The 25,861-nt window shown below is 51.8% G+C and overlaps 6 pseudogenes; all 6 read left to right on the top strand.

Moving 5' to 3' along the window:
* The first annotated feature begins 606 nt into the window (after positions 1-606).
* LOC117076877 lies at positions 607-725 on the top strand (annotated as a pseudogene).
* A 1,276-nt stretch (positions 726-2,001) lies between these two features.
* Positions 2,002-2,120, top strand: LOC117076945 (annotated as a pseudogene).
* Positions 2,121-4,726: 2,606 nt separating this feature from the next.
* LOC117076897 lies at positions 4,727-4,845 on the top strand (annotated as a pseudogene).
* An 8,318-nt stretch (positions 4,846-13,163) lies between these two features.
* On the top strand, positions 13,164-13,281 carry LOC117077053 (annotated as a pseudogene).
* Positions 13,282-14,395: 1,114 nt separating this feature from the next.
* On the top strand, positions 14,396-14,514 carry LOC117076969 (annotated as a pseudogene).
* An 8,957-nt stretch (positions 14,515-23,471) lies between these two features.
* On the top strand, positions 23,472-23,589 carry LOC117077006 (annotated as a pseudogene).
* Positions 23,590-25,861: the final 2,272 nt, after the last annotated feature.

The raw sequence follows: 25,861 nt of genomic DNA, 5'->3' as shown, positions 1-25,861 counted from the left end.
CCAGGTGTGTCTGTGTGTGGGGCTGTGGATTTGCTCCTGGTGGTGGTGGCGTGTGTCTGTGTTTCTCTCAGCCCCTCTCGCTGGAGATCAGGCTGCCGGCTCTAGTGCCAGCCCGGGGCAAAGCAGGGCCATCCCACAACCCCAACCCCCCATGCCCTCTTGCCCACCAGTTGGGTCTTGGTCAGGATAAACGACCATGGTGATGGCGTTGTGAGAAAAAGTCCATGTGCTCCTCAGTCGCCAGTTCACCCTTGGCCAGCCCTGATGGCTCTGGCTGGTGGGGCAAGAGAGGGTCTTGCAGGAGCTCCTGAGCTGCCCAGGATCCAAAAGAGTACCTCTGTGACAGGACGGAGGACCAGATAGGGTCCCAGGATCGTGGGCCCTGGGCCCTGATGCCACGGAGCATTCCCCATTCCGAGCAGGCCCGAAGTGGTGGAAACTCGGGAGCTCAGGAGCCGGAGAAGGCTGCGGGCCAGCGACTCAGGGATCCCTATCCAAGCCCGGGGTCCCTATCCAAGCCTGGCGTCCCCGGGCTGGTGGTGCCAGCTGGAAGGTGACGGGCATGGCTGGGCTGTGCTCTTTTGGCAGTCAGGTGCCTCTGTCAGCGTCTGTGGCCATACTACTCTGACTGCACCCGATCTCGTCTGATCTCAGAAGCTAAGCAATGTCGGGTCTGGTTAGTACTTGGATGGGAGACTGCCTGGGAATACCGGGTGCTGTAGGCTTTTTTGCTTTCTTTCTTCTGTTTCTTTCTTTTCTACCTTCCTTTCTGTCCTTCTCTCTCTCTCTTCTTTCTTTTCTTTCTTTCTCTTTCTTTCCTTCTTTCTTTCTCTCTTTCTTTTCTTTTTTCTTTCTCTCTTTCTTCCTTCTATCCTTTCTTTCTCTTTCCTTCTTTCTTTCTCTTCTTTCTTTTCTTTCCTTCCTTCCTTCCTTTCTCTTCTTTCTTTTCTTTCCCCCTCCCTCCCTCCCTCCCTCCCTCCTCCCTTCTTTCTTTCTTGCTTTCTTTCTTTCTTCTTTCTTTTCTTTTCTTTCTCTCTCTCTCTCTCTCTTCTTTTCTTTTCTTTCTTCTTTCTCTTCCAAACGGAGTCCTCACTCTGTCACCCAGGCTGGACTGTAGTGGCACAATCCAGCTCACTGCAAGCTCGCCTCCAGGTTCATGCCATTCTCCTGCCTCAGTCTCCCCAGCAGCTGTGACTACATGCGAGCGCCACCACGCCTGGCTCATGTGTTGTAGTTTTAGTAGAGATGGGGTTTCACCATGTAGGCCAGGCTGGTCTGGATCTCCTGACCTCGTGATCCATAGGCATTGGCCTCCCAACGTGCTGGGATTACATTCTTGATCTACTGCACCCGGCCTGCAGTAGGCTTTTGTGGCTTCCCCCCTCCCTCCCTTCCCACTACTATCGCCATGCCTCCCAACCTCCCCTGACTCTGCTCCCCCTTATCGCGACCATATACCTCCAGATGCAACTGGGGAATTCCTTCTGATGGTGCGCCACCAAAGCACCACCAGGAAGCAACATTCTGCCGCTTCTGCCTAGCTGCTACCCCGCCAGGAGCCCAGCTCCAGCTTGGTAGGGCAGGGGGCCGCACCCCAAAAGTATAGGCCTGGGTATTGATGTTTTCAGAAAAAGGCCACAGCCACTGGTCCACCTATTCGCCCTTGGCCAGCCCTGATGGCTCTGGTTGGGTGGGGGAAGAGAGGGCCTCACAGGAGCTCCTGAGCCGCCAGGGATCCAAGAGAATACCTCTGCGACAAGGTGGAGGAGCGGACCGGGTCCCAGGATTGTGGGCCATGTGCCCTGATGCCTCAGGGCACTCCCTGTTCCGAACGGGCTCAACGTGATGAAAACTCGGTAGCTCGGGAGCCGGAGGAAGGCCCCAGGTGAGTGACTCGGGTGTCCCGATACGAGCACGGAGGCCCCAGGCTGGCGGTGCCGGCTGGAAGCTGGCAGGCATGGCAGTGCTGGGCTCTTGTGGAAGCCAGGTGCCTATGCCAGCGTCTACAGCCATACCACCCTGAATGTGCGTGATCTCGTCTGATCTCAGAAGCTAAGCAGAATCGGGTCTGGTTAGTACTTGGATGGGAGATCGCCTGGGAATACTGGGTGCTGTGGGGTTTTTGCTTTCTTTCTTGTCTTTATTTTCTACCTTCATTTCTTTCCTTTTCTCTCTCTCACTTCTTCATTTCTCTCTTTTCTCTCTTTCTCTCTTTCTTTCTTTCTTTTATTCTTTTTGTTTCTTTCTTCTTTCTTCTCTTACTTCTTTCTTTCTTTCTTTTTTTTTTTTTTATTATTATTATTATACTTTAAGTCTAGGGTACATGTGCATGACGTTTATTCATGTATAACTCCCCAATGCAATCCCTCCCTCCTCCCCCTCCCCATCATAGGCCCCAGGTGTAATGTTCCCCTTCCCGAGTCCAAGTGATCTCATTGTTCAGTTCCCACCTATGAGTGAGAACATGCGGTGTTTGGTTTCTCTTCTTGTGATAGTTTGCTAAGAATGATGGTTTCCATTTCTTTCCTTTCTTTCTTTCTCTCTTTCTTTTTTCCTTTCTTTCTTCTTTCTTTCTTCTTCTTTCTTTTCTTCTTTCTCTCTCTTTCTTTGTTCCTTCCTTCCTTCCTTCCTTCCTTCTTACCTTCATACTTTCTTTTCTTTCTTTCTTTCTCTCTCTCTCTCTCTTTCTGTCTTTCTTTCTTACTCTCTTTTTCTTCCAGACAGAGTCTCGCTCTGTCTCCTAGGCTGGAGTGCAGAGGCACGATCTCAGCTCACTAAAAGCTCGGCCTCCTGGGTTCATGCCATTCTCCTACCTCAGCCTCCCGAGCACCTGGGACTATAGGCGCCTTCCACCACGCCCAGCTCATGTTTTGTAGTTTACAAAACATGTAGCTCATGTTTTGAGATGGAGTTTAACTGTATTAGGCAGGCTGGTCTAGATCTCCTGAACTGGTGATCCACCCACCTTGGCATCCCAAAATCCTGTCATTACAGACATGTTCCACCACTCCCGGCCTGTTGTAGGCTTTTGTGACTCCCCCCCCTCCCTTCCCCCTACTGTCACCATGCTTCCCAACCTCCCCTGACTCTGCTCCCACTTTGTCACCCGCCTACACCCCACCACAGCTGGGCACTTCCTCCTGGGGGTCCGCCACCAAAGCACCACAGGACAGCAGCCCCCCACTGCTTCTGCCTTGCCGCCGCACTGCTGGGAGACTGTTTCCAGCCTGGGAGGGCAGGAGGCCGGACCCCAAAGGTGCAGGCGTGTGTTTCATACAGTTCCCGGTGCCTACCCACTTCCGGAACGCTCAGGCAATTCAATCCACTCATCAGGCGCCACCCACCAGAACCTTCCAAACCCAGGGAAGGGGCTTGCAGGGGCTGCTGGTGCCACACATGCCAGCCAAGATCTCCCCTCCAGATCGCAGGGGCTGCTTTATCTGGGGGAAGGACATTGCTACACCAGTCACCAAGGAAACAGTCCCTGTGCACCCAAATTCCCATTGCCACCAACTTTGTGTAAACTCCAGTCCCGAGGACACGCCAGAGACAAAGGCCTCAGGCCCCCGTGGGCATGCCTGCTGCCACAGGTCAAGCCAAATGGGCGGGTGCCCTCTGCAAATCAAGGGGCCCACTGCACCGTCCCAAGAGCACAGGGAATTTCCAAAAAAGGAAGGAGCCTACTAAAACCACCTCCAAAGCAAACAATTAAACCAAGACAAAACCTGTCTTAGCACTCCATTACTCCTCTCGCATGGACGGCCTGGCCACCCTGTTCTGGCCCAGCCCAAGCCCCTCCACCCTATCCCAGACTGCTCAAAAGTGACCTGCCTACCAGAGCAGGGAGCTCCCTCTAAGAGGTTCTATCACTCTCGCTTGCTAGCTCTCTCCCCATCTCTCTTCTGAGTTTGCCCCTGAACCTCACGCTACTTCTGTCACCTTCCCTCTGTCTCTCTGTCTCTTTCTCTTTCTCTGCCTCTCTGTCTGTCTCTTTCCCTCTCCCCTTCCCCTGTCCCACTATTGCTGTCTCTCTCCCTCGCTGGGTTTCAATCTCTCCATCCATCTGTTCCTTGCTCTCCTTCAAGCCCTTTGTGTGGGCGTGCATGTGTGTGTGTGTTTCTGTGTCTGTGCACACACTTGTGTGTGGGTTCCCATGCACGAGCGCCCAGGTGTGTCTCTGTGTGCGGCTGTGGATTTGCTCCTGGTGGTGGTGGGGTGTGTCTGGGTTTCTCTCAGCCCCTCTCGCCAGTGATCAGGTAGCCGGAACTAAGTGCCAGCTCTGGGCAAAGCAGGGCCATCTCCCAAACCCCAACCCCCCACTCCCTGTTGCCCACCTTTTTGGGGGCATTGTGAGAAAAAGACCATGCATGGCTGATCCGACTGTTCGCCCTTGGCCAGCTCTGTCGTCTCTGGGTGGGTGGGGCAAGAGGAGACCTCACAGGAGCTCTTGAACCACCAGGGATCCAAAAGAATACCTCCGCGTCAAGGCAGAGTACCAGATGGGGTCCTAGGATCATGCCCTGGGCCCTGATGCATCGGAGCACTCCTTGTTTTGAGCCAGTCCATCGGGGTGGAACCTCAGGACCTCGGGAGCCCGGTGAAGGATGTGGGTGAGTGGCACGTGGTTCCCAATCCGAGCCTTGCAACCCCGGGCTCTCAGTATGGGCTGGAAGCTGGCAGACATGGCTTTGCTGGGCTCTTGGGGCAGCCAGGCACCTCTACCGGTGTCTAGGGTGATACCACCCTGAATGAGCCCGATCTCGTCTGATCTCGGAAGATAAGCAGGGTCAGGCCTGGTTAGCACTTGAATGGGAGACTGCCTGGGAATACCAGGTGCTGTAGGCTTTTTTGCTTTCTTTCTGGTCTTCCTTTCTTTTCTATCTTTCTTTCTTCCCTTCTCTCTCTCTCTCTCCTTTTTCACTTTCTTTCCTTCTTTCTTACTCCCCGTCTTTCTTTCTTCCTTCCTTCCTTCCTTCCTTTTTCTTTCTTTCTTTCCTTTCTTTCTTCCTTCCTTCCTTCCTTTTTCTCTTTCTTTCTTTCCTTCCTTCCTTCCTTCCTTCTTCCTTCCTTCCTTCTTTCTTTGTTCCCTTCTTTCTTTCCTTCTCTCCTTCTTTAGTTTCTTCCTTTCTCTTTCTTATTTATTTACTTATTCCTTCCTTCCTTCCTTCCTTCCTTCCTTCCTTCCTTCCTTCCTTCCTTCCTTTCTTTTTCTTCCAGACGGAGTCTCGCTCTGTCACCCAGGCTGGAGTGCTGTGGCGCGATCTCAGCTCACTGCAAGCTCCGCCTCCCATGTTCATGCCATTCTCCTGCCTCAGCCTCCTGAGCAGCTGGGACTACACGTGCCCTCTGCCATGCCCAGTTCATGTTTTGTTGTTTTTGTGGAGATGCAGTTTCACCGAGTAAGCCAGGCTGGTCTGGATCTCCTGATCTCATGATCCACCCACCTCAGCCTCCCAAAGTACTGGGATTACAGTGTGATCCACTGCACCCGGCCTGCTGTAGGCTTTTGTGGCTTCTCTCCTCCCTCCCTTCGCCCTATTGTCATCATGCTTTCCAACATCCCCTGATTCTGCTCCTCATTCATGGCACCCCTACATTCCCGCTGCAGCTGGGGACCTCCTTCTGGGGGGGCGCCACCAAAGCACCACTGGGCAGCAGCATCCCAGTGCTTTTGCCTCGCCGACGCCCCGCCAGGATCCCGACTCCAGCCCGGGGGGACAAGGGGCCAGACCCCAAAGGCATAGGCGCGGGTTCCCTGCTGTTAAAAGTGCCTTCCCACTTCTGGAATGCCCAGGCGATTCAATCCACTCATCAGGCACCACTGCAACCTTCCAAACCGGAGGAAGGGGTGGGCAGGGGCAGCGGGTGCCTCACAGGTGAGCCATGACCTCCGCTCCAGAACGCAGGGGCTGCTTTATCCGGTGGAGGGACATTGCTTCACCAGCCACCAGAGAAACTGTCCTTGTGCACCCAAATTCCCATTGCCACCATCTTCGTGTAAACTCCAGTCCAGAGGACGCCCCAGAGACCCAGGCCTCGGGCCTCATGGGCATGCCCGGTGCCACGGCTCCCACCAAATGGCGGACATACTCTGCAAATCAAGGGACCCACCGCACTGCACCAAGAACACAGGGAGTTGCCAACAAAGGAAGGAGCCTAAGATACCCATCTCCAAATCAAGCAATTAATCCAAGACAACATCCGTATCAGCACTGCGTTGCTCCTCTCGCATGGACGGCCTGGCCACACTGTTCCGGCCAAACCCAAGCCCCCTCCACCCTATCCCCATCTGCTCAAAAGGGCCCTGCCTACCGGAGTAGTGTGTTCCCTCTCCATGGCTCTATCACTCGCCCTCTCTAGCTTGCTCTCCTTCTCTCTTCTCAGTTTGCCCTTGCACCTCCCACTACTTCTGTCGCCTTCCCTCTGTCTCTGTCTCTTTCTCTGCCCTACTCTCTTTCTCTGAATCTCTGTCTGTCTCTTTCCCTTTCCCCTTCCCCTATCTCTGTCGATGGATGTCTCTCTCCCTCCTTCGGTTTGAATTTCTCCAACCATCTCTTCCTTACTCTCCTTCAAGCCGTTTGTATGTGTGTGCATGTGTGTGTGTGCATCTGTGTGTGTGTACACATGCGTGTGTGGGTTCCTGCACACGAGAACCCTGTTGTTTCTGTGTGTGGGCCTGTGGATTTGCTCCTGTTGGTGGTGGCGTGTGTCTGGGTTTCTCTCAGCCACTCTCACTGGAGATCAGGCTGTTGGCTCTAGTGCCAGCATGGGGCAAAGCAGGGCCATCCCCCAACTCCCAACTCCCCACACGCTCTTGACCACCGGCTGGATCTTGGTCGGGGTAAACGACCCTGGTGTTGGCATTGTGAGAAAAGTCCATGCGCTGCTCAGTCGCCCGTTCCCCCTTAGCCAGTCATGATGGCTCTGGCTGGGTGGGGCAAGAGGCGGCCACACAGGAGCTCCTGAGCCGCCAGGGATCCAGAAGAATACCTCTGTGACAGGTCGGAGGACTAGATGATGTCCTAGGATCATGGGCCCTGGGCCCTGATTCCTCGGAGCACACTTTGTTTCAAGCGGGCCCGATGTGGTGAAATCTCAGGAGCTTGGGAGATGGGTAAGGTGGAGGGGGAGCAGCTTGGTGGTTCGGATATGAGCCCGGCATACCCAGGCTGGCAGTGCCAGCTGAAAGCCAGTGGGCATGGCTGGGCCGGGTTCTTGGAGCAGCCAGGCACCTCTGCTGGTGTCTACAGGTATACCACCCTGAACCTCCCCGATCTTGTCTGATGTTAGAAGCTAAGCAGTGTGGGGTCTGGTTAGTACTTGATTGGGAGACTGCCTGGGAATACCGGGTTCTGTAGTCTTTTTTGTTTCTTTCTTGTCTTCCTTTCTTTTCTACCTGCCTTTATTTCCTTCTCTCTCTCTCTTCTCTCTTTCTTTTCTTTCTTTCTCTCTTTCTTTTCTTCCTTCATTCTATCTTTCTTCTTTCCTTTCTTCTTCCTTTCTTTTCTTTCTTTCTGTCTCTTTTTCTTTCCATCTTTTTTCTTTTCTTTCTCTCTTTCTTTATTCTTCTTTCATTTCCTTCATTCTTTCTTTCTTTCTTTGTTTCTGTCCTTCTTTCTTTCCTTCTTTCTTTTCTTTCTCTGTTTCTTTCATTCCTTCTTTTCTTATTTCTTTGTCTCCTTTCCTTCTTCTTTGTTTCTTTCTTTCTTTCCTTCTTTCTTTTCTTCTTTCCTTTCATTCTCTATTTCTTTCTTGCTTCTTTCCTTCTTTCTTTCTTTCTTCCCTTCTTTCTTTCTTTCTTTCTCTTTGTTTCTTCTTTCCTTACTTCTTCAGGTGCTCGCCACCACGCCCAGCTCATGTTCTGTAGTTTTAGTAGAGACGGGGTTTCAATGTGTTAGCCACGCTGGTCTGGATCTCCTGATCCTGTGATCCACCAACCGCGGCCTCCCAAAGTGCTAGGATTACAGGTGTGATCCACGATGCCTGGCCTCCTGTAGGCTTTTGTGGCTTCACACCTCCCTCCTTTCCCACTACTATTGCCATATTCTCAACTTCCCCTGACTCTGCTCCCCATTTATTGCCCACCTACACACCCGCCACAGCCTGGGACCCCCTCCGAGGGTCCACCACCAAAGCACCAATGGGCTGCAAGACATCACTGCTTCCACTTCACTGCCGCTCTACCAGGATTCTGGTTCCAGCCCGGATGGGCAGTGGGCTGGACCCCAAAGGCGCAGGCACAGGTTGCCTGCCGTTCACAGTGCCTTCCCACTCCCGGAACACACAGGCTATTCAATCCACTCAATGGACGCTGCTGTGATCTTTCAAACCGGTTAAAGGGACCAGTAGGTGTAGCGGGTGCCACACAGGCCAGCCAAGACCTCCGGTCCAGAACGCAGGGCCTGCTTTTTCTGGGGCAAGGACATTGCTATGGCAGCCACCAAGAAAACAGTCCCTGTGCATCCGGATTCCCATTGCCACCAACCTCATGTAAACTAAAGTCCCAAGGACTCGCCAAACACCCAGGCCTCTCGCCCCCTGGGCACACCCGGTGTCACGGCTCTCACCAAATGGGCAGGGGCATTCTGCAAACCAAGGGGCCCTCTGCACTGCCCCAAGAGCACAGGGAAGTGCAACAAAAGAAGGAGCCCACGAAACCCACCTCCAAAGCAAGCAATTAATCCAAGAAAAACCCAGTCTCAGCGCTCCGTAACTCCTCTCACGTAGATGGCCTGGCCACCCTGTTCTGGCCCAACCCAAGGCCCCTCCAGCCTATTCCGGCCTACTCAAAAGGGCCCTGGCTAACAGAGCATGGCGCTCCCTCTCCATGGCTCTATCTCTCTCACTCTCTATCTCCCTCCCCCTCTCTCTTCTGGGTTTCCCCTTCACCTCCCGCTATTTCTGTCACCGTCCCTCTGTCTCTCTGTCTCTCTCTTTTTCCCTGTCCCTTTCTCTTTCTCTACCTCTCTGTCTGTCTCTTTCCCTCTCCACCTCCCCTGTCTCTCTCGTTCACTGTCTCTCTCCCTCCCTCGGTTTCAATATCTCTATCCATCTCTTCCTTGCTCTCCCTCAAGATGTTTGTTTGTGCATGAGTGTGTGTGTGTTTTTGTGTGTGTCTGTGTGTGTCCACACGCGTGTGTGTGGGTTCCGGCATGTGAGCGCCTGGGTGTGTCTCTGTGTGGGGCTGTGGATTTTCTCCTGTTGTTGGTGGGGTGTGTCTGGGTTTCTCTCAGTCCTTCTTGCCATTGATCATCCTGCCAGCTCTAGTGCCAGCCTGGGGCAAAGCAGGGCCATCCCCCATCCCCAACCCACCATGCCCTCTTGCCCACTGGCTGGGACTTTGTCGAAACAAGCGACCATGTTGGGGGAGTTGTGATAAAAACGCTACGAGCGGCTGGGCCAGCTGTTCATCCTTGGCCAGCCCTGTCGGCTCTGGCTGGGTGGGGCAAGAGGGTGCTTCACAGGAGCTCCTGAGTGGTCAGTTACCAAAAGAATACCTCCCTGATAGGGTAGAGGACAGGACGGGGTACCAGGATCATGGGTCCTGGGCCCTGACTCCTCAGAGCACTCCCTGTTCCAAGTAGGTGTGATGGGGTGGAAGCTCAGGAACTCGGGAGCTGGGGGAAGGATATGGGCGAGAAGCTCCAGGGTCCCGATCACAGCCGGGCAGCCCCTGGCTGGTGGTGCTGGCTGGAAGCTAGCGGGCATGGCTTGTCTGGACTCTTGGGGCAGCCAGGTGCCTCTGTGGGCATCTGTGGCAATAGCACCCTGAACACGCCCAATCTTGTCTGATCTTGGAAGCTAAGTGGGGTCGGGCCTGGCTGGCACTTGGATGGGAGACTGCCTGGGAATATTGCATGCTGTAGGCTTTTTTGCTTTCTTTCTTTTCTACCTTCCTTTCTTCCCTCTCTCTCTCTCTCTTTCTTCTTTCTTCTTCTTTCTTTATTTCTTTCTTCTTTCTTTCGTTCTTTCTTTCTTCTTTCTTTCTCTCCTTTCTTCCTTCTTTTCTTTCTTTCTTTCTCTCTTTCTTCCTTTCTTCTTTTTTCTTTCTTTTTCTTCCAGATGGAGTCTCGCTCTGTCACCCAGACTGGAATGCAGTGGCGCAATCTCAGCTCACTGCAAGCTCCGCCTCACAGATTCACCCCATTACCCTTCCTCAGCCACCTGAGCAGCTGGGACTACAGGTGCCCACCACGACTCCCAGCTCATGTTTTGTAGTTTTAGTAGAGATGGGGTTTCACTGTGTAAGCCAGGCTGGTCTCGATCTCTTGACTTGGTGATCCACATGCTTCAGCCTCCCAAAGTGCTGGGATTACAGGAGTGATCTACCATGCCCAGCTTGCCGTAGGCTTTTGTGGCATCCCCCATCCCTCCCTTCCCCTTACTGTCACCATGCTTCCCAACCTCACCTGACTCTGCTCCTTCCTTATCACCTGCCAACACCCCCGCCGCAGCTGGGGACCTCCTCCTGGGGGTCTGCAGGGGACCAAAGCAACATCGGGCAGCAGAATCCCACAATTTATCCCTCGCCGGCGCCGCGACAGGAGCCCGGCCCCAGTCTGGGAGGGTGGGCAGCTGGATCCTAAAGGCACAGGCGCAGGTTCCCTGCCGTTCGCCGTGCCTTCCCGCTCCCAGGGGCCTCTGCCCACGTCTATGGCCATCCCACCCTGAACATGCCTGATCTCACCTGATCTTGGAAGATAAGCAGGGTCGGATCTGGTTAGTACTTGGTCGGGAGACAGTGTGGGAATACCGAGTGCTGTAGGTTTTTTGCTTTCTTTCTTGTTTCTTTCTTTTCTACCTTCCTTTCTCCCTTTCTCTCTCATGTTTTGCTTTCTTCTTGTTTCTTCTTTTCTACCTTCCTTTCTTCCCTTTTCTCTCTCATGTTTTGCTTTCTTTCTTTCTGTCTTTCTTTCTTTTTTCTTTTGTTTCTTTCTCTTCCTTTCTTTCCTTTCTTCTTTCTTTCCTTATGTCTTTTCTTTCTCTTTCTCTCTCTTTCTATTTTCTTTCTTTCTTTTCTTTCGCTCTTACTTTGTGTCTTTCTTTCTTTTCTTTCTTTCTCTCTCTCTTTGTCTCTCTTTGTTTCCCTTCCTTCCTTCCTTCCTCTTTCTTTCTTTTTCTTTCTTTCTTTCTTTCTTTCTTTCTTTCTTTCTTTCTTTCTTTCTTTCTTTCTTTCTTTCTTTCTTTCATCTTTCTTTCTGTCTTTCTTTCTTTTTCTTCCAGACAGAGTCTCGCTCTATCACCCAGAGTGTAGTGCAGTGCTATGATCTCGGCTCACTGTAAGCTCCACCTCGCATGTTCACACCATTCTCCTGCCTCAGTCTCCCGAGTAGCGGGGACTACAGGCACCCGCCCCCATGCCGGGGTCATGTTATGTAGTTTTCGTAGAGACGGGGTTTCACTGTGTTAGCCACGCTAGTCTGGATCTCCTGATCTCGTGATCCACCTGCCTCAGCCTCCCAAAGTGCTGGGATTACAGGCGTGATCCACCATACCCGGTCTGCTGTAGGCTTTTGGGGGCTTCGCCCCTCCCTCCTTTCCCCCTACTGTCGCCATGCTTCCCAACCTCCCCTGACTCTACTCCCCCTTTATCGCTCACCTACCCCCACGCCACAGCCGCAGCCAGGGACCCACTTTTGGTGGTCCGCACACAAAGCACTACCGGGCAGCAGCATACCCCTGCTTCTGCCTTGCTGCGACCCCATCAGGAGTCTGGCTGCAGCCTGGGAGGGCAGGGGGCCGGACCCCTGCAGACAGGGGTTCCCTGCTGTGCTCGGTGCCTTCCCATTCCTAGAACACCCAGGCGATTCAATTCACTCATCGGGCACTGCCTCAACCTTCCAAACTGGAGGAAGGGGAGGACAGGGGCAGCGGGTGCCACAAACGCCAGCCAAGACCTCCGCTCCACAATGCAGGGACTGCTTTATCTGGGGAAGGGACATTGCTTTGCAAGCCACTAGGAAAACAGTCCCTGTGCACCCGGATTCACTTTGCCACCAACTTCATGTAAATCCCAGTCCCAAGGACATGCTAGAGACCCTGGCCTCATGCCCTGTGGGCACAGCCGGAGCCACGGCTTAAGACAATTGGCTGTGTGCACTCTGCAAATCGAGGGGCCCACCACACCGCACCAAGAGCATAGGGAGTTGCTAATAAAGGCAGTAGCCTACAAAATCCACCTCCAAAGGAAGCAATTAATCCAAGACAAAACCGGTCTCAGCACTCCATTACTCCTCTTGCATAGGTGTCCTGGCCACCCTGTTCTGGTCCAGCCCAAGCCCCCTCCACCCTATCCCGGCTTGCTCAAAATGTCCCTGGCTAATGGAGAATGACTCTCCCTGTCCAAGACTCTATTACTCTCACTCTCTTCCTTCCTCTCCCTCTCTCTTCTGTGTTTGCCCTTCCACCTCATGCTATTTCTGTCGCCTTCCCCCATCTCTCTGTCTCTCTCTTTCCCTGTCCCTCTCTCTTTCTCTGCCCCTCTGTCTGTCTCTTTCCCTCTCCCCCTCCCCTGTCTCTCTCCCTCCCTCGGTTTCAATTTCTCCATCCATCTCTTCCTTACTCTCCCTCAAGGAGTTTGTGTGTGTGTGCATGTGTGTGTGTGTTTGTGTGTGTCTGTGTGTGTGCATGCGCACGTGTGTGGGTTCCCGCATGCGAGCCCCTGGGTGTATCTCTGTGTGGGGCCATGGATTTGCTCCTGGTGGTGATAGGGTGTGTCTGGGTTTCTCTCAGTCCCTCTCTCCGAGGATCAGGCTGTTGGGTCTAGTGCCACCCCGGAGCCAAGCAGGGCCATACCCCAACCCCCAACCACCCACGCCCTCTTGCCCACTGGCCAGTTCTTGTTGGGGAAGAGCGACCATGGTGGTGGCGTTGTGAGAAAGAGGCCATGGGTCTCTGGGCCAGCTGTTCACCCTTGGCCAGCCCTGAGGACTCTGCCTGGGTGGGGCAAGACGGGGCCTCACAGGAGCTCCCAAACGAACATGGAACCAAAAGAATAACTACATGACAGGGCGGAGGACTGGACGGAGTCCCAGGATCATGGGCCCTGGGCCCTGACGCCTCGAAGCACTCCCTGCTCTGAGCGGGTCCAACGTAGTGGAAGTTTGGGAGCTCCGGAGCCGGAAGAAGGCTGCGGGTGAGCAGCTCGAGTGTCCTGATCCACAGTCTATGGCCATACAACCCTGAACATGCCCGATCTCATCTGATCTCAGAAGCTAAGCAGGGTCGGGCCTGGTACTACTTGGATGGGAGATCGCCTGGGAATATCAGATGCTGTAGGCATTTTTGCTTTCTTTCTCCTCTTTCTTTCTTTTCTACCTTTCTTTCTTCACTTCTCTCTCCCTTTCTTTCCTTTCCTTCCTTCCTTCCTTCCTTCCTTCTTTCTTTCTTTCTTTCTTTCTTTCTTTCTTTCTTTCTTTCTTTCTTTCTTTTCTACCTTCCTTTCTTCCCTTCTCTCATTCTCTCTTCTCCCTTTCTTTCCTTTCCTTCCTTCCTTCTTTCTTTTCTTTCTTTCTTTCTGTCTTTCTTCTTACTCTCTTTTTCTTCCAGATAGAGTCTTGCTCTGTCACCCAGGCTGGAGTGCAGTGGTGTGATCTTGGCTCACTAAAAGCACGGCCTCTCAGGTTCATGCCATTCTCCTGCCTCAGCCTCCCATGTACCTGGGACTACAGACATCTGCCACCATGCCTGACTCATGTTGTGTTGTTTTAGTAGAGACTGGATTTCATCATATTAGCCAGGCTGGTGTATATCTCCTGAACTCGTGATCCACCCACCTTGGCATCCCAAAGTCCTGGCATGACAGGCGTGATCCACCAGACCCGACCTACTGTAGGCTTTTGTGGCTTCCCCTCCCTCCCTTCCCCCTACTGTGGCCATGCTTCCCAAACTCCCCTGACTCTGTTCCCACTTTATCGCCCGCCTACACCACCGACGCACCCGGGGAACCCCTTTTGGGGTTGCGCCACCAAGGCATCACCAGACAGCAGCATTCCATTGCTTCCTCCTAGCTGCCACCCCACCAGGAGTTCGGCTGCAGCCTGCGAGGTATAGGGCCGGACCCCAAAGGCGCAGGCCTGGGTGTTGGCGTTGTGAGAAAACGTCCACGGGCCACTGGGCAGCCTGTTCTCCCTTGACCAACCCTGACGGCTCTGGCTAGGTGGCACAAGAGGGGGCTCAGAGGAGCTCCAGAGCCACCAGGGTTCCAAAAGAATACCTCCACAACAGGGCTGATGATCGGACAGGGTCCCAGGATTGTGGGCCCTGGGACCTGTCACCTCGGAGCACTCCCTGTACCGAGCAGACCATACGTGGTGGAAGCTCGGCAGCTTGGGAGCTGGAAGCCGGTGGGCATGGCTGGGCCGGGCTCTTGTGGCAGCCAAGCACCTCTGCTGGAGTTTAAGGACATACCACCCTAAACACACGAGATCTCATCTGATCTTGGAAGCTAAGTAGGGTTGGGCTTGGTTGGTACTTGGATGGGAGACCACCTAGGAATACCAGGTGCTGTAGGTATTTTGCTTTCTTTCTTCTCTTTCCTTCTTTTCTACCTTCTTTTTTTCCTTCTCTCTCTCCCTTCTTTCTTTCTCTCTTTCTTCTTTCCTTCTTTCTTCTTCTTTCTTTTTCTTTCCTTCTTTCTTTCTTCTTCTTTTCTTTCTTTCTTTTCTTTCTTTCTTTTCTTTCTTTCTTTTCTTTCTTTCTTTTTCTTTTCTTTCTTTCTTTCCTTCCTTCCTTCCTTCCTTCCTTCCTTCCTTCCTTCCTTCCTTCCTTCCTTCCTTCCTTCCTTCCTTCCTTCCTTCCTTCTTTTTCTTCCACACAGAATCTTGTTCTATCATCCGGATGGAGTGCAGTGGCCCTATCTCGGTTCACTGCCAGCTCCACCTCACGTGTTCACACCATTCTCCTGCTCAGCCTCCCGAGCAGTAGGGATACAGGCACCTGTCCCCATACTGGGCTCATGTTTTGTAGTTTTAGTAGAGACGGGGGTTCACCGTGTTAGTCAGGCTGGTCTGGATATCCTGAGCTCGTGATCCACCCTCCTTTGAATCCCAACGTGCTGTGGTTTCAGGAGTGATTCACTGCTCACGGCCTGCTATAGTCTTCTGTGGCTTCCCCCTCCCTCCCTTCCCCCTACTGTTACCATGTTTCCCAACCTCCCTGGACGCTGCTCCCACTTTATCACCCACCTACAGCTCCGCCGCAACTGGGGACATCCTCTTTGGGGTCCACCACAAAAGGACAACCAGACAGCAGCCTCCCAACAGTTCCACCTCGCTGCCGGCAAGCCAGGAGTCCGGGTCCTTCCCAGGAGGGCAGGGGGCAGGACCATAAGGGCGCAGGTGCAGGTTCCCTGCCCTTTGTGCTGCCTTCCCACTTCCAGAAGACTCAGGCGATTCAATGTACTCATCGAACGCTGCTGCAACCTTCCAAACCGGGGGAAGGGGTGGGCAGTGGCAGCAGGTGCCACACATGCCAGCCAAGACCTCCACTCCAGAAGATAGGGTCTGCTTTATCTGGGGGAAGGACATTGATTTGCCAGCCACCAGGAAAACAGTCCCATTGCACCTGGATTCCCGTTGCCATCAACTTCGTGTAAACTCCAGTCCAGAGGACACACCAGAGACCCAGGCCTTGGGCCCCATGGTCACGCCTGGTGCCATGGCTCCCACCAAATGGGCCGGTGCACTCTGCAACTCATGGGGCCCACAGCAGCACACTAAGAGCACAGGCAGGTTCCAACAAAGGAACTAGTCTACAAAACCCATATCGAAGGCGAACAATTAATCCAAGAAAAAACCCATCTCAACACTCCGCGGTGCTCCTCTCGTATGGACGGCATGCCCACACTGTTCTGGCCCAGCCCAAGCCCCCTCCACCCTATCCCAGTTTGCTCAAAAGGGCTCTGCCTACAAGATCAGGGCAGTGTCTCTCCATGACTCTATCATTCTCGCTTTGTAGCTCCCTCCCCCTCTCTCTTCTGGGTTTGCCCCTGCACCTCGAGCTACTCCTGTCACCTTCCCTCTGTTTCTCTGTCTCTCTCTTTCTCTGTCCCTCTCTCTTTCTCTGCCTCTCTGTCTGTCTCTTTCTCTCTCCCCTTCCCCTCTCTCTCTCAATCCCTGTCTCTCTCCCTCCCTCAGTTTCTTTCTTTTTTTTTTTATTTATTTTTATTTTTTTATTTTTTATTTTTTATTATACTTTAAGTTCTAGGGTAAATGTGCATAACGTTTATATCATGTATAACTCCCCAATGCAATCCCTCCCTCCTCCCCCCTCCCCCTGATAGGCCCCAGTGTGTGATGTTCCCCTTCCCGAGTCCAAGTGATCTCATTGTTCAGTTCCCACCTATGAGTGAGAACATGCGGTGTTTGGTTTTCTCTTCTTGTGATAGATTGCTAAGAATGATGGTTTCCAGCTGCATCCATGTCCCTACAAAGGACGCAAACTCATCCTTTTTGATGGCTGCATAGTATTCCATGGTGTATATGTGCCACATTTTCTTAATCCAGTCTGTCACAGATGGACATTTGGGTTGATTCCAAGTCTTTGCTATTGTGAATAGTGCCGCAATAAACATACGTGTGCATGTGTCTTTGTAGTAGAGTAATTTATAATCCTTTGGGTATATACTCAGTAGTGGGATGGCTGGGTCATATGGTACATCTAGTTCTAGATCCTTGAGGAATCGCCATACTGTTTTCCATAATGGTTGAACTAGTTTACAATCCCACCAACAGTGTAAAAGTGTTCCTATTTCTCCACATCCTCTCCAACATCTATTGTTTCCTGACTTCTTAATGATTGCCATTCTAACTGGTGTGAGATGGTATCTCATTGTGGTTTTGATTTGCATTTCTCTGATGGCGAGTGATGATGAGCATTTTTCATGTGTCTGTTGGCTGTATGGATGTCTTCTTTGAGAAATGTCTGTTCATATCCTTTCCCACTTTTTGATGGGGTTGTTTGTTTTTTCTTGTATATTTGTTTGAGTTCTTTGTAGATTCTGGATATTAGCCCTTTGTCAGATGAGTAGGTTGCAAAAATTTTCTCCCATTCTGTAGGTTGCCTGTTCATTCTGATGGTAGTTTCTTTTGCTGTGCAAAAGCTCTTTAGTTTAATGAGATCCATTTGTCAATTTTGGCTTTTGCTGCCGTTGCTTTTGGTGTTTTAGACATGAAGTCCTTGCCCATGCCTATGTCCTGAATGGTACTACCTAGATTTTCTTCTAGGGTTTTTATGGTATTAGGTCTAACATTTAAGTCTCTAATCCATCTTGAATTAATTTTCGTATAAGGGGTAAGGAAAGGATCCAGTTTCAGCTTTCTACTTATGGCTAGCCAATTTTCCCAGCACCATTTATTAAATAGGGAATCCTTTCCCCATTTCTTGTTTCTCTCAGGTTTGTCAAAGATCAGATGGCTGTAGATGTGTGGTATTATTCTGAGGACTCTGTTCTGTTCCACTGGTCTATTTCTCTGTTGTGGTACCAGTACCATGCTGTTTTGGTTACTGTAGCTTGTAGTATAGTTTGAAGTCAGGTAGCGTGACGCCTCCAGCTTTGTCCTTTTGACCTAGGATTGTCTTGGCAATGCGGGCTCTTTTTGGTTTCATATGAACTTTAAAGCAGTTTTTCCAATTCTGTGAAGAAACTCATTGGTAGCTTGATGGGGATGGCATTGAATCTATAAATCACCTTGGGCAGTATGGCCATTTTCACGATATTGATTCTTCCTATCCATGAGCATGGTATGTTCTTCCATTTGTTTGTGTCCTCTTTGATTTCACTGAGCAGTGGTTTGTAGTTCTCCTTGAAGAGGTCCTTACATCCCTTGTAAGCTGGATTCCTAGGTATTTATTCTCTTTGAAGCAATTGTGAATGGAAGTTCATTCCTGATTTGGCTCTCTGCTTGTCTGTTACTGGTGTATAAGAATGCTTGTGATTTTTGCACATTAATTTTGTATCCTGAGACTTTGCTGAAGTTGTTTATCAGCTTAAGGAGATTTTGGGCTGAGACGATGGGGTTTTCTAAATATACAATCATGTCATCTGCAAACAGGGACAATTTGACTTCTTCTTTTCCTAACTGGATACCCTTGATTTCTTTCTCTTGCCTGATTGCCCTAGCCAGAACTTCCAAGACTATGTTGAATAGGAGTGGTGAGAGAGGGCATCCCTGTCTTGTGCCAGTTTTCAAAGGGAATTTTTCCAGTTTTTGCCCATTCAATATGATATTAGCTGTGGTTTGTCATAAATAGCTCTTATTATTTTGAGGTACGTTCCATCAATACCGAATTTATTGAGCGTTTTTAGCATAAAGGGCTGTTGAATTTTGTCAAAAGCCTTTTCTGCATCTATTGAGATAATCATGTGGTTCTTGTCTTTGGTTCTGTTTATATGCTGGATTACGTTATTGATTTGCGAATGTTGAACCAGCCTTGCATCCCAGGGATGAAGCCCACTTGATCATGGTGGATAAGCTTTTTGATGTGCTGCTGAATCCGGTTTGCCAGTATTTTATTGAGAATTTTTGCATCGATGTTCATCAGGGATATTGGTCTAAAATTTCTTTTTTTGTTGTGTCTCTGCCAGGCTTTGTTATCAGGATGATGTTGGCCTCATAAAATGAGTTAGGGAGGATTCCCTCTTTTTCTATTGATTGGAATAGTTTCAGAAGGAATGGTACCAGCTCCTCCTTGTACCTCTGGTAGAATTCAGCTGTGAATCCATCTGGTCCTGGACTTTTTTTCGTGGGTAGGCTATTAATTGTTGCCTCAATTTCAGAGCCTGTTTTGGTCTATTCAGGGATTCAACTTCTTCCTGGTTCAGTCTTGGGAGAGTGTAAGTGTCCAGGAAATTATCCATTTCTTCTAGATTTTCTAGTTGATTTGCATAGAGGCATTTATAGTATTCTCTGATGGTTGTTTGTATTTCTGTCCCTCCCTCAGTTTCAATCTCTCCATCCATCTCTTCCTTGCTCTCCTTCAAGCCATTTGTGTGTGCGTGCGTCTGTGAGTGTGTGTGTGTCTGTGTGTGTGCCTGCGCTAACGCGTGTGTGAGTTCCTGTGCAAGAGCTCCCGGGTGTGTCTGTGTGTGGGGCTGTGGATTTGCTTCTGGTGGTGGTGGGGTGCGTCTGGGTTTCTTTCAACCCCTTTCAACGGGATTCCCGCTGCCCACTCAAGTGCCAGCCTGGGGCAAAGCAGGGCCATCCCCCATCCCCAACACACCAGGCCCTCTTGCCTACCAGCCAGGCCTTGTTAGGGACAAGCAACCGTATTGGGGGCATTGTGATAAAAAGGTTACGTGCAGCTGGGCCTGCTGTTCACCCTTGGCCAGCCCTGATTGCTCTGGTTGGGTGGGGCCACAGTGGGCCTCACAGGAGCTCCTGAGCAGCCAGGTACCAAAAGAATACCTCCCGGACAAGGTGGAGGACCGGACAAGGTCCCAGGATCATGGGTCCTGGGCCCTGAAGCCTTAGATCACTCCCTGTTCCTAGCGAGTGCAATGTGATGGAAGCTTGGGAGCTTGGGAACTGAGGAAAGGATGTGGGTGAGAAGCTCAGGGGGTCCTGATAACAGACCGGCAGTCCCTGACTAGAGGTGCTGGCTAGAAGCTGGCAGGCATGGCTGCGCAGGGCTCTTGGGGAAGCCAGGCACTTCTGCCAGCCTCTACCACCATATCACCCCGAATGCTCCTGATCTCGTCTGACCTCGAATGCTAAGCAGGATCAGGCCTGGTTAATATGTGAATGGGAGACCGCCTGGGAATACCAAGTGCTGTAAGCTTCTTTGCTTTCTTTCCTTTCTTGCTTCCTTTCTTCCCTTCTCTCTCTTCTTCTTTCTTTCTTTCTTTCTTCCTTCTCTCTCCTCTTTCTTTCTTTCTTTCTTTCTTTCTTTCTTTCTTTCTTTCTTTCTTTTTCCCTTCTCTCTCTTCTTTCTTTCTTTTTCTTTCTTTCTTTTTCTTTCTTTCTTTCTTTCTTTTCTTTCTTCTTTCTTTCTTTCTTCTCCAGATGGAGTCTCACTCTGTCACCCAGGCTGGAGTGCAGTGGCGCTATCTCGGGTCACTGCAAGCTCCGTCTCCTGGTTTCATGCCATTCCCCTTGCTCAGCCTCCTGAGCAGCTGGGACTACAGGCGCCCACCATGAATCTCGGCTCATGTTTTGTAGTTTTAGTAGAGATGGGGTTTCACTTTGTAAGCCAGGCTAGTCTGGATCTCCTGACTTTGTGATCCATAAGTCTTGGCCTCCCAAAGTGTTGGGATTACAGGCGTCATCCATTAGGCCAGGCCTGCTGTAGGCTTTTGTGGCTTCCCCCCTCCCTCCCTTCCATATACTGTCGCCATGCTTCCCAAACTCTCCTGACTCTGCTCCACCTTTAATGCGCCCCTACACCACCAAAGTGCCCAGGGAACTCCATCTGGGGGTGTGACACCAAAGAACCACTGGGTATCAGCATTCCACCACTTCCACGTCGTCACCGTACCACCAGGAGCCCGGCTACAGCCTGGCAGTCATGGGGTCGTACCCAAAAGGCGCAGATCCTGGTGTTGACATGGTGAGAAAAAGTCCATTCACCGCTGGGCCACCTGTTCACCCTTGGCCAGTCCTGACATCTCTGGCTGGGTGGGGCAAGAGAGGGCCTCGCAGGATCTCTTGAGCTGCCAGGGATCCAAAAGAATACCTCTGTGACAGGGCGGAGGATCAGACGGGGAACCAGGATCGTGAGCCCTAGACCCTGACGCCTCGGAGCACTGCCTGTTCTGAGCAGTCTGGACGTGGTGGAAGCTCTGGAGCTCAGGAACCCAGGGAAGGCTGTGGGAGAGTGACTCCAGGGTCCTGATTCGAGCCTGGAGGCCCCAGGCTGGCGGTGCTAGCTGGAAGCTAGCAGGCATGTCTGGGCTGTGTGCTCTTGTGGCAGCCAGGCGCCTCTGCCAACCACTATGTCCATACCACCCTGAGAGCGCGAGATCTCATCTAATCTCAAAACTTGAGCAGGATCAGGCCTGGTTAGTAGTTGGATGGGAGACCATATGGGAATACTGGGTGCTGTAGACTTTTTGCTTTCTTTCTTGTCTTTCTTTCTTTTCTACATTCCTTTCTTTCCTTCTCTCTCTCTTTTTCTTTCTTTCTTTTTTCTTTCTTTCTTTCCCTCCTTTCTTTCCTCCTTTCTTTCCTTCTCACTCTCTCTTCTTTCTTTCTTTCTTTTCTATCTCTCTTTCTTCCCTTCTTTCTTTCTCTTTCTCCTTTTTTAAATCTTCTTTCTCCTCTTTCTTATCTTTCTTTCTTTCTTCTTTCTTTCTTTCTCTCCTCACTCTTTCTTTCTGTCTTTCCTTCTTTCTGTCTTTCCTTCTTTCCGTCCTTTCTCTTCTTCTTTCTTTCTTTCTTTCTTTCTTTCTTTCTCTTTCTTCCTTCCTTCCTTCCTTCCTTCCTTTCTTCCTTCCTTCCTTTCATTCCTTCTTTCTTTTTCTTCCAGATGGAGTGTCACTCTATCACCCAGGGTGGAGTGCAGTGGCGCGATCTCAGCTCACTGCAAGCACTGCCTCATGTGTTCACGCCATTCTCCTGCCTCAGCCTCCCGAGCAGCGGGGACTACATTCGCTCGCCCCCATGCCAAGCACATGTTTTGTAGTTTTAGGCGAGAGGGGGTTTCACCGTGTTAGCCAGGCTGGTCTCGATCTCCTGACCTCGTGATCCACCCTCCTCTGAATCCCAATATGCTGTGGTTACAGGCATGATCCACTGCACCCACCCTGCTGTTGTCTTTTGTGGCTTCCCCCTCCCTCCCTTCCCCCTACTCTTGCCATCCTTTCCAAACTACCCGGACTCTGCCCCCACTTTATCACTCACTTACAACCCTGCCGCAGCTGGGGTCATTCTCTTGGGTGTCTGCCACGAAAGCACAACCAGACAGCAGCCTACCACCACTGCCGCCTTGCCGCCACCATGACTGGAGCTCAGATCCATCCCGGGAGAGCAGGGGGGCAGTCCATAAAGGTGCAGGTGCAGATTCCCTGCCGTTTGCGCTGCTTTTCCACTCCCGAAATCCCCAGGTTGCCGTAGCCTTCTTTACCAGGGTAAGTGGGAAGCAGTGGCAGTGGGTGCCACATACACCAAGACCTCCACTCGAGAAGGCAGGGGCCACTTTATCCAGGGGAATGATATTGCTTTGCCAGCCACCAGGCAACCAGTCCCTGTGCACCCAGATTCCATTGCCACCAACTTCATGTAAACTCCAGTCCCAAGGACAGGCCAAAGACCCAGGCCTCGGGCATTGTGGTCTTGCCCAGTGCCATGGCTCCTGCCAAATGGACAGGCACACTCTGCAAATCTAGGGTCCCAACGCACCACACCAGGAGCACAGAGAGGTACCAACAATGGAAGGAGCCTACCAACCCCATCTCCAAAGCAAGCAATTAACCCAAGACAAAACCCCTCTCAGTGCTCCGTTGCTCCTCTTGAATGGATGGCCTGGTCACCTTGTTCTAGCCCAGCCCATGCCCCCTCCACCCTACCCCGGCCTGCTCAAAAGGGACCGGCCTACCGGAGCAGGGCGCACCCTCTCCAAGGCTCTATCACCCTCACTCTGTAGCTCCCTCACCCTCTCTCTTCTGGGTTTGCCCCTGCACCTTGCGCTCCTTCTGTTGCCTTCCCTCTGTCTGTCTGTCTCTCTCTCTTTCTCTGTTCCTCTCTCTCTGCCTCTCTGTCTGTCTCTTTCCCTCTCCCCATCCCCTGTCTCTCTCGACCACTGTCTCTCTCCCTCCCTTGGTTTCAATCTCTCCATCCATCTCTTCCTTGCTCTCCTTCAAGCCATTTGCATGTGCCTTAACGTGTGTATATGTGTGTGTCTTTGTGTGTTTCCGCACATGTGTGGGTTCCCGTGTGTGATCACCCAGGTGTGTCTGTGTGTGGGTCTGTGGATTTTCTCCTGGTGGTGGTGGGGTGTGACTGGGTTTCTCTCAGTAACTCATGCTGGGGATCAGGCTGCTGGCTGTAGTGCCAGCCCAGGGAAAAGCAGGGCCATTCCCCAACCCTCAACCCCTGTCGTCCTCTTGCCCACCAGCCGGGTCTTGGTCGGGACAAGCGACTGTGGTGTGGGCATTGTGAGAAAAAGGCCATGTGCAGCTGGGCCGGCTGTTCACTCTTGGCCAGCCCTGACGGCTCTGTGTGGGTGGAACAAGAAGGGGCCTTGCAGAAGCTCCTGAGCACCCTAGGATCCAAAAGAATATCTCCGCGACAGGGCTGAGGTCAGGATGGGGTCCCACGATCCTGGGTCCTGGGCCCTGATGCCTCGGAGCACCCCCTGTTCTGAGTGGGCCTGACGTGGTGGAACCTTGAAATCTCAGGAGCCAGGGGAAGGTCGCGGGTGAGCAGCTTGGAGGTCCCGAATCGAACCCAGGGACCCTGGGCTGGAGGTGTCAGCTGGATGACGGTGGGCGTGGCTGTGACGGGCTGTTGGGGAAGCCAGGTGCTTCTGCCAGCATCTATGGTCATACACCCTGAACGCGCCCAATCTTGTCTGATCTCCGAAGCTAAGCAGGGTCGGGCCTGGTTAGTACTTGGATGGGAGACCACGTGGGAATACCGGGTGCTGTAGGCTTTTTTGCTTTCTTCCTTTCTTCCCTTCTCTCTCTCTCTCATCTTTTTTTTGCTTTCTTCATTTCTTCCCTTCTTTCTTTCTTTCCTTCTTTCATTCTTTCTTCTTTCTTTCCTTCTTTCTTTCCTTTCTCTCTCTCTCTTTCTTTCTTTTCTTTCTTTCTCTCTCTCTCTTCCTTCCTTTCTCTCTCTCTCTTTCTTTCTTTCTTTCTTTCTAGCTCTCTCTTCCTTCCTTCTCTCCTCTTTCTTTCTTTGTTTCTTTTGTCTTTCCCTCATTCCTTCCTTCCTTCCTTCCTTCCTTCCTTCCTTCCTTCCTTTCTTTCTTTCTTTCTCTTCTTTCTTTCTTTCTTTCTTTCTTTCTTCTTTCTTTCTTTCTTTCTTTCTTTCTTTCTTTCTTTCTTCTTTCTTTCTCTTTCTCTGTCTTTTTCTTCCAAACACAGTCTTGCTCTGTCACCCAGGCTCTAGTGTAGTGGCACGATCTCAGCTCACTGAAGCTCTGCCGCCTGGGTTCACACCATTCTCTTGCCTCAGCCTCCCAAGCAGCTGGGACTACATGCACCTGCCACCACACTGGCTTATGTTTTGTAGTTTTAGTAGAGATGGGTGTCACCATGTAAGCCAGACTGATCTGGATCTCCTGACCTTGTGATCCACATGCCTCAGCCTCCCAAAGTGCTGGGATTGCATTTGTGATTCACCGCACCTGGCCTGTTGTAGCCTTTTGTGGCTTCCGCCCTCCCTCCCTGCCCCCTACTGTCGCCATGCTTCCTGATCTCTCCTGACTCTACTCCCACTTTATCGCCTGCTTTCACCCCCAATTCACCCCCACTGCAGCCAGGGACCTCTTCCTGGGGGTCTACCACCAAAGCACCACTGGGCAGCAACATCCCATTGCTTCCACCTCACCGATGATCCATCAGGAGCCTGGCTGTAGCCCGGGAGAGCAGGGGGCCAGACCCCAAAGGCACAGGTGCAGGTTCCCAGCTGTTGGCGATTCCTTCCTGCTTCCCGAACGTCCAGGTGATTCACTCCTTTCATCTTTTGCAGCCCTCCAATTAGGGGGAAGGGGCGGGCAGGGGCAGTGTGTGCCACACACGCTAGTCAAGAACTCCACTCCAGATTGCAGGGGCTGCTTTCTCTGGGAGAAGGACATTGCATCACCAGCCAGTAGGAAAACAGTCCCTGTGCAACAGGATTCCCATTGCCACCAAGTTCGTGTAAACTCCAGTCCCAAGGACACGCCAGAGATTCAGGCCTCGGGCCCAGTGGGCACACCCAGTGCCACAGCTCCCACCAGTTGGGCGCGCGCACTCTGCAAATCAAGGTGATCACCGAACTACACCAAGAGCACAGACAGGTGTGAACAAAGGAAGGAGCCTGTGAAATCCACCTCCAAAGCAAGCAATTAATCCAGGACAAAACCCGACTCAGTGCTCCGTTGCTCCTCTCCTATGGACAGCCTGGCCACCCTGTTCTGGCCCAGTCTAAGCACCCTCAAACCCATCCCGGTCTGCTCAAAAGGACCCTGCCTACCAGAGCAGGGTGCTCCCTCCCCAAGGCTCTATCGATCTTGCTCTCTATCTCCCTGTGCCTCTCTCTACTGGGTTTGCCCCTGCACCTCGCCCTGCTCCTGTCACCTTCCCTCTGTCTCTCTGTCTTTCTCTGTCCCCCTCTCTATTTCTGCCTCACTGTCTGTCTCTATCCCTCTCCACCTCCCCTGTCTCACTCAATCACTGTATTTCTCCCTGCCTCAGCTTCAATCTCTCCATCCATCTCTTCCTTGATCTCCTTCAAGCCGTTTGTGTGTGCGTGCACGTGTGTGTGTGCATGTGTGTGTATGTGTGTGTCTGTGTGCACACTCGTGTGTGTTCCTGCACACGAGCACCTGGGTGTGTCTGTGTGTTGGGCTGTGGATTTGCTCTTTGTGTTGGTGGGGTGTGTCTGGTTTTCTCTCAGCCCCTCTTGCTGGAGATCAGGCTGCCAGCTCTAGTGCCAGCCCAGGGCAAAGTAGGGCCATTCTCCAACCCCCAACACCCTCTTGCCTACCCGGCATGTCTTGGTCATTACAAATGACTGTGGTGGAGGCGTTGTGAGAAAAAGGCCACACGCAGCTGGGCCGGCTGTTCTACCTTGGCCATCCATGATGGCTCTGGCTGGATGGGATAAGAGGGGGCCTGACAGGAGCTCCTGAGTGGCCAGGGATCCAAAAGAATAACTCTGCAAAGAGAGAAGGACTGGACAGAGTCCCAGGATTGTGGGCAGTGGGCCCTGACGCA

The sequence above is a fragment of the Trachypithecus francoisi genome, unplaced genomic scaffold (genome assembly GCF_009764315.1).
Source record: "Trachypithecus francoisi isolate TF-2019V2 unplaced genomic scaffold, Tfra_2.0 Lachesis_group5, whole genome shotgun sequence".
NCBI lineage: Eukaryota > Metazoa > Chordata > Mammalia > Primates > Cercopithecidae > Trachypithecus > Trachypithecus francoisi.
The sequence above is the reverse complement of the archived record's forward strand: the minus strand, read 5'-3'. Positions and strand labels throughout refer to the sequence as shown.